The sequence below is a fragment of the Mytilus edulis genome, chromosome 5 (genome assembly GCF_963676685.1).
Source record: "Mytilus edulis chromosome 5, xbMytEdul2.2, whole genome shotgun sequence".
Classification (NCBI taxonomy): domain Eukaryota; kingdom Metazoa; phylum Mollusca; class Bivalvia; order Mytilida; family Mytilidae; genus Mytilus; species Mytilus edulis.
The window spans coordinates 53,806,237-53,813,786 of NC_092348.1; positions in this window are offsets into that span (position 1 = coordinate 53,806,237).

The window sequence follows — 7,550 nt, forward strand, 5'->3', positions numbered from 1 at the left end:
CCTCTTTATTTTCTTTTTCTGTAATCCTTGTTGATGGTGAGGTCTGCCTATCAGTTTCGCTGATTCCTTATTATTGTGATCTGACTTGTGTTCTGAATTTAGAATTTCCATCTACAACAGAAATACTAGTATTGACACTTTGGGTCTGTTAACCTCGGAGTATTCTGATTTTTATACGACCGCAATTTTTTTCAGGGGTTTGTATAATGCTCATGATGAAGTCGTCGTCTGCGTCGTCGTCCGAAAACACATTGGTTTCCAGACAATAACTTTAGTTTGAGTGAATAGATCTCTATGAAAACTTTTAATAAGGTTCAATACCCCAAAAGGAAGGTTGAGATTTATTTTGGGGACGATAATCCCGACCGTTTAGAAATTAGGGGACAAAACAAGCATTTTTCTAGTTTCAGGATAATTACTTATGTATAAGTATTTGGATTGCTCTGATATTGTACCACAAGTAGAAAGTTGGGATTCATTTTGGGGTTATGGTGCCAACCGTTTAAGAACAAAGGGCCAAAAACAAGCATTTTTGTAATTTCTGGACAATAACTTGTGTGTTAGTGCATGGATATCTCTGACATTGCACCACAAGGTTCAATATCACAAAGGGATGACTGATATTTGGTTTGGAGGTAATTGCCCCGAACATGCAGGAGTTAGGGGCAAATAAGGGCCAAAACAAGCATTTTTTTAAAAAGGTCAAAAACAAGCATTTTTCTAGTTTCGAGGCAATAACTTGTGTTTAAGGGTATGGATCTCTCTAAAATTGTACTACAAGGTACAATACTACAAAGAAAATGATGGGATTGAGTTTGAGGGTAATTGCACCTAGGAGTATTAAAAAATATGGAAAGGGGGGACGGATTTTTTTTTTCGATTTTTTTTTAAGGAGTTCATATTTTTTTTCTATTTTTTTCTTTCAAATTTTTGAAAATTTTCAAGAAGAAATCTTTAATTGCAAAATATTGTTCAATAGATTTGTAAGATCCTTGACCACAATTATTTTGTGTCAGAAACCTATATTGTGTCAAAAATTCAGACAATATCAAGCTTAAATATTGTGTCCAAAGGTGCTCCAGTTAACTGTTCAGGGTTTAGACATCACTTTTTAAGAATCAGGCATTTATATCAAAGCAAATTCATCCTTGATTACAAATAGATATAGGAAGATCTTGTATGAGTGTCAATGAGATTTCTGATTGGCTGGCCCGGTTCATCAAGTTTTAAGCTTGAGGTTCACATGTGCTCATTTTATCACTTTTCATACATCCCTCGATATCTTTGCGGTCAGCGTATTGTTGAAGACACTTGGGGTAAGATTATATCGACCTTCAATGTAACAATCTGGATATTCTTGCAAATGGAGGAGTATAGGATTCCCCTAGTGATATTCAAATAAAGGTGATCCATAAAGGTGCCTGCCGACCCACTGACTAGACCACTTCACAAAGAGAACCTCTAGTTTTGTGTTATTGTTATGCATGTTTGTTAATGGCTAATTCGGGCGGAAGTGTTACATGGTGTTTGCTTCCTTGATTATATTTTCTAATTAAATCGTTTGCCTCGCTAAGATAGGCGATATAACACTATGTACGGGGCGCCGAATGGGACTTTTGTGGTTTTGTACAAAAAATTGACTTTTGTGAGACAAAATTCAATTTTGTCAATTTTGTCTCACAAAAGTCAATTTTGTATGCAAATTAATTCACAGAATCCAAACTTAACTAATTTGCCTACAAAATTGACTTTTGTCGCCCAATTTTCAAATTAGGTAACAAAAGTAAAGTCTGTGTTACAAAAATGAATCAGTTTGTCATGACAAAAGTAACTTTTGTCCACTGAAAGATAATTTTGTATGACAAAACTTTAAATTTGTAGTATGCTACAAATTTTGTTAAACTGAACTCATTTTTTTTTTAACAAAACTCACCTTTGTCCGTATATATACATATCCTTGAACCTAGGACACGCCCCTGTTTATTGATGGTGTTGATTGTTTATTTATGGAGAGGATGGCCTTGTTCGCTCAGTATTTTAGCTCACCAGGCCCGAAAGGCCAAGTGAGCTTTTCTTATCACTTGGCGTCCGTCGTCCGTCGTCGTTAACTTTTACAAAAATCATCTCCTGTAAAACTACTGGGCCAAATTTAACCAAACTTGGCCACAATCATCATTGGGGTATCTAGTTTCCGGTGTCTAGTGTCCGGTGATCCGGCCAACCAACTTTGATGGCCGCCGTGGCTAAAAATAGAGCATATGTGTAAATTATAGATTTTGGCTTATATCTCTGAAACCAAAGCCTTTAAAGCAAATTTGACATTGCTAAAATTGTTGATCAGGTCAAGATCTATCTGCCCTGAAATTTTCAAATGGATCAGACATTCCGTTGTTGGGTTGCTTCCCCGGAATTGATCATTTTAAGGAAATTTTGCCGTTTTTTGGTTATTATCTTGTATTTTATTATAGATAGAGATAAACTAGAGTCAGCAATAATGTTCTGCAAAAGAAGATCTACAAATTAGTCAACATGACCAAAATGGTCAGTTGACCCTTTAAGGAGTTATTGTCCTTTATAGTCAATTTTTAACAATTTTTTTGTAAATTTTTGTAATCTTTTACAAAAATCTTCTTTTCTGAAACTACTGAGACTTGCCCACAATCATCATTAGGGTATCTTGTTTAAAAATTGTGTCCGACGACCCCAACCGCAAACCAAGATGGCCGACATTGCTACAAATAGTACATAGGGCAAAATGCAGTTTTTGGCTCATATCTCTGAAACCAAATCATTTAGAGAAAATCTGAAGGAAATAAAATTATTCATTAGGTGAGGACCTAGCTGCCCTGAAATTTTCAGATCAATCAGGCAAGCCGTTGTTGGGTTGCTACCCCTGAATTGGTAATTTTAAGAAAATTGTGCAGCTTTTGGTTATTATCTTCAATATTATTATAATAGTAGATAGAGATAAACAGTAAACAACAATAATGTACAGCATAGTAAGACCTACAAATAAGTCAACATGACTAAAATGGTCAATTGATCCATTAATTTAGTTAGTGCCCTTTATATTCAATTAGTAAAAAAAGTAGGATCTATAAACACATCATTGTCACCAAAACATAATTTTGTCATGAATCCATCTGTGTCCTTAGTTTAATATGCACATATACCAAGGTGAGCGACACAGGCTCTTTAGAGCCTCTAGTTTTACGACTTGCAACAATTGCCTCTTACATGATAACCACGAGGCTTTTTTTTTTGCAGAAAGTTGTAATCTTCTTAACTGTATGTTCCATGAACTTGCAATAACTCTTGTATTCGTTGACTAAACTTTCAATATGTCTATTTCGCTGAACATATATTTCAATGTTATGCCAAATGTTGTTCGATATAAACAAGAAGACTTGAATAAGACTTAGTAAACGGATAACTACCATGATGGGATGTTTGCATTTTAAAGATGTAAACAGCCGTAAAATAATTTGTAAATTAATTTGAACTTAAAATAATTGAAAAAGCACCGATCTTAAAAAAACTTTTGTAGTGACTTTGGTTAATAACTCAATAGAAGAGATTATACAATATTTTAATGCGGACAACACATAAATATTGTTTGTTCAGACACCATTGTTGTCTTGGAATATCCTTGTTATTCTTATTAACTGGTACAACAACTCATTAGGGGTAAATTATGACATTTATGTGCATTCTTCTCGTTCAGCAGAGTGCTTGTATATCACAAATGTCGAGCTGTCCTTAGGTTTTAGTATAAATGTTCGTATAAGTTATTATTAGACACATGTTTGTTATTTTCTTTGCATCCTAGTGATGCAGCTATGTCATGGTTAGATGCATGACAGGTTACACAAAAGTTAGAGTTCATGTCGGAGCAATAAAATAATGGTATCAAAGACTAGCCATAAACTGTCTCTTACGATAAAGACAATCAATCACCTTTGTTTCCTTAATATTATATAACTACGGAGCATTGTTGGTCTCATATATACAGATAAAGAGTTTTGTTGGTCTCATATATACAGATAAAGAGTTTTTTTCCTGCGGTTGAGATGTAAAGCCTATCGTTTTAGCTATAAAGTTAAGCGCTGTAGATCTAAAGTCAAGCGCTAGACGCGTAGATATGAAGTTAATCACTGTTCATCTAGTGTCTAGCGCTGGAGATGTAAAGTCTTGCGTTGTAGATAAAAAAAAGTCATTAGAGAATATAATGCCAACCGCTGCAAATGTAGTCCAGTGCTGTAGATATATTAAAAGTCTAGCGCTGGAGATGTAAAGCTGAACGATGTAGATATAAAGTTGTCTAAATTATAGCGCTGTAGATGTGAAATTCAGCGCTGCAAATGTACAGTCTAGCGCTGTAAATAATTCAAAAGTCTAGCGCTGAAGATGTAAAGATGAGCGATATACGATATAGATATAAAAGTTTAGCGCTGTAGATCTTAAGTAAAGCTCTGTAGATATATTAAAAGTCCAGAGATGTAAAGCCGAGCACTACTTAGACATATAAAGTTGACCGCTGTATAAATTTAAAGTCTAGCGCTTGAGATGCAAATTCCATCGCTGGAGTTTCCATCTACAGAAAATAAAAATAAAACTAATCTGTACTCACTTCGAAACAGACGAAAGGCTAGAGGGATCCTCGGTGGTTTTCTTCCTGTTCCCAATGCTCATGAACTATTCATCAAATGGAAAATTGAAACATATCACTTAAATCTTACCACTGCCGATAACTTAGTCTACTGAAACTGAACTTGAAATTAAAATGTCAATTGTTCTTGAACACTGGAGAGGTCTTTCCTTTTCGTAATGTAAAATTTATGTATCAATAGGCGTATATATTGCATTGAAAAGCTCTAAAACACTCACTAATCCTTTAGAATATGACAAAATACAGATATTCAGCTATCAAGGACATGACCTTGACTTTTGACCTTATGACCTTTTTTAATGTCACTGGTCCACGATGTCATTACAAAAGACCCCATGGTTCAAGAGATAGAGCTAATTTTAGGTGTTATGCCCTGACGGATAGGTCAAATCTCTTCAATCAAAATGTAAAAAATGTTTCGCCTTTATGACGCAACTCTTTTCACTGTTTACGATTTCTGTAAGTATAATCACATTGTCATTGCTGAAGACCTCATGGGTCTACGGCCTTTGGTTTAATAGTAAAAGCTGATTTTGTCTTTTCAGAAACCTAAAACAGGGTGTCCCAATTACAGAAATGTCAAATATCTTTGGTTAAAATGTAACAATGTTGCGCCTTAATAACCCACACATTTTTCACTATTCAAAACTTCTATAAGTACAATGGTTTCTGAGATTATCCCATAACAAGGTGTTAGGTCAAAGGTCAAGGTCAACATACAATTTTAACCTTGAGGCATTTTCCAAATTGATGATCATTGGTGAAGATCCTAGGTGACTACGACTTCCATTTTCTTTTGGTGTACATGTCCTTCTTCATGCTGGTCAACGTTAAGTCAATAATTGGAAATTGTCGCGTGAGATTTTTATGCCCAACCTATGATAGTAGTTTAATTTGCAAACTTTATCAAAATTGTGCGGTGTTGAATTCTGTGGATTCATTTATTTTCGTAGGTATCAATCTTTGTGGATTGATGAAACCTTGTATTTTCGTTGACATCTAATTTCGTGGTGTTGCCGTATTCCAGGCTGTATAACACCTTATGGGAAATCTGTAATTCGTTGAACATTTAAATTCGTGGTGCACCTGTTCCCACGAAATCCACGAAAATTGGCATCCAACGAATAATAATGCATCAGCAGTATCATATACATGTATTTGTAAGAATGTTAAAAAAAATCTTTCAGATATTATTTCATTTTGAGCAGTCTGTAAAATGTAAATCACATTGGAAAGGTTTATTTCTAAAGTTTCTTCTCTCGTGTTTTGGCTATTTCAGAAAAGAATTTCTAACTGCAAAATTTTATATAGCAGATTTTTTAATTGAGAATTTAGTCGGCATGCCGATTTAAAGGCGTCGTTAAGCAGGGAAAAACATATAAGAATTGACATTTCTTTTGGGTAATTATGCAAGATTGCCAGATACATAGTAAAGTAGTAAATACGATTGCTGGAAAGATGCCTACACATTACCCAATATGTCTTACAATTTCATTCAACAATTACGTAACGTTATGGGAAACACATGTTTTTGTCAAATTGCTTTAATTTCTTATATTATCTCCCGAGGTTATAATTCTTTACACTGTGCAGAGTTGTAATGCGTAGTAAAGTTAAATGTAAATTGTTTGCACACATATTATATATCATACATACACGATCAGAAGGACCTTGAAAACATAGGTATGTAAAAGAACATATGTATTTTTTAAAGTTTTGCGCTCGTATTAATTTAGAAGGCTTCCTAAGAAATTATCTCTCATGTTTAAGTCCCCTACCGATGAAGGGGACTTTAGGTTCGCACTCTGTATTCGCACTCTGTATCTATTACTAAGAAATTATCTCTCATGTTTAAGTCCCCTACCGATGAAGGGAACTTTAGGTTCGCACTCTGTCTGTCTGTCTGTCTGTCTGTCTGTCTGTCTGTCTGTCTGTCTATCTGTCTGTCTGTCTGTCTGTCTGTCTGTCTGTCTGTCTGTCTGTCTGTCTGTCTGTCTGTCTGTCTGTCTGTCTGTCTGTCTGTCTGTCTGTCTGTCTGTCTGTCTGTCTGTCTGTTAAATCAGTTTGTCAAATCAGTTTTCCACACTTCATTGTGTGTGAGAATACGTTGAACTCCGTCTAAACAGACGAACGGATGAAAAAAATAAAAACGACATAATTTTCTCTTTACTGTGGCCCTGCATCGGTATCTATTAAAGTCAACTGTGATGTATGTGTTATATGAGTCCAAGATAATAACATGAACAAACAGATTGCATACCCATTGAATCTATACACTCATTCCCTGCTGTATATATGTCAGTGGTTATGTGACGGTAGTGGTTATGCAATAACATGCATAAAACACAATGCCAACAACAATTAAGTACACACCAAGCATATAACTTTAAGATATCTTAGGCACATATTTTTTGTGCTTACAATAGTGATAACTTGAATTTCATACACGTTCATTTAAATAGTCAGCTTTGTGTATTTTCAAAATCACAAATTGAAACTGCAATTATTGAAAATTCTTTAGTAAGTCTTAAGTGTATTTATTTTTTTTGTTTAAACATATTTTATTTGCAAAAGTAGCAAAAGGGATTGCACACAAGTTATAACAACATTAGAGACGTCCTCTCCCAATGTCTTAAGTGTACGGTATCTGTCAGAAATGGTTCATTATAAAATTAAAATCAATATATTATCGGAATGCTCATCGAGATTATTACTTGATTTTGTCGAATAAACTATTTTTACCATAAGGTTGGCTTGCATATAGAAATATGGTCACCTTTGTCTTCTTCCGATCGGCATTTTAAGTTTGGTAGAGCGGGATATTTAAATTCGAAGCCATGTGACTTTGTCTGGTCAGATTGTTGACGTTACATTCGATGCA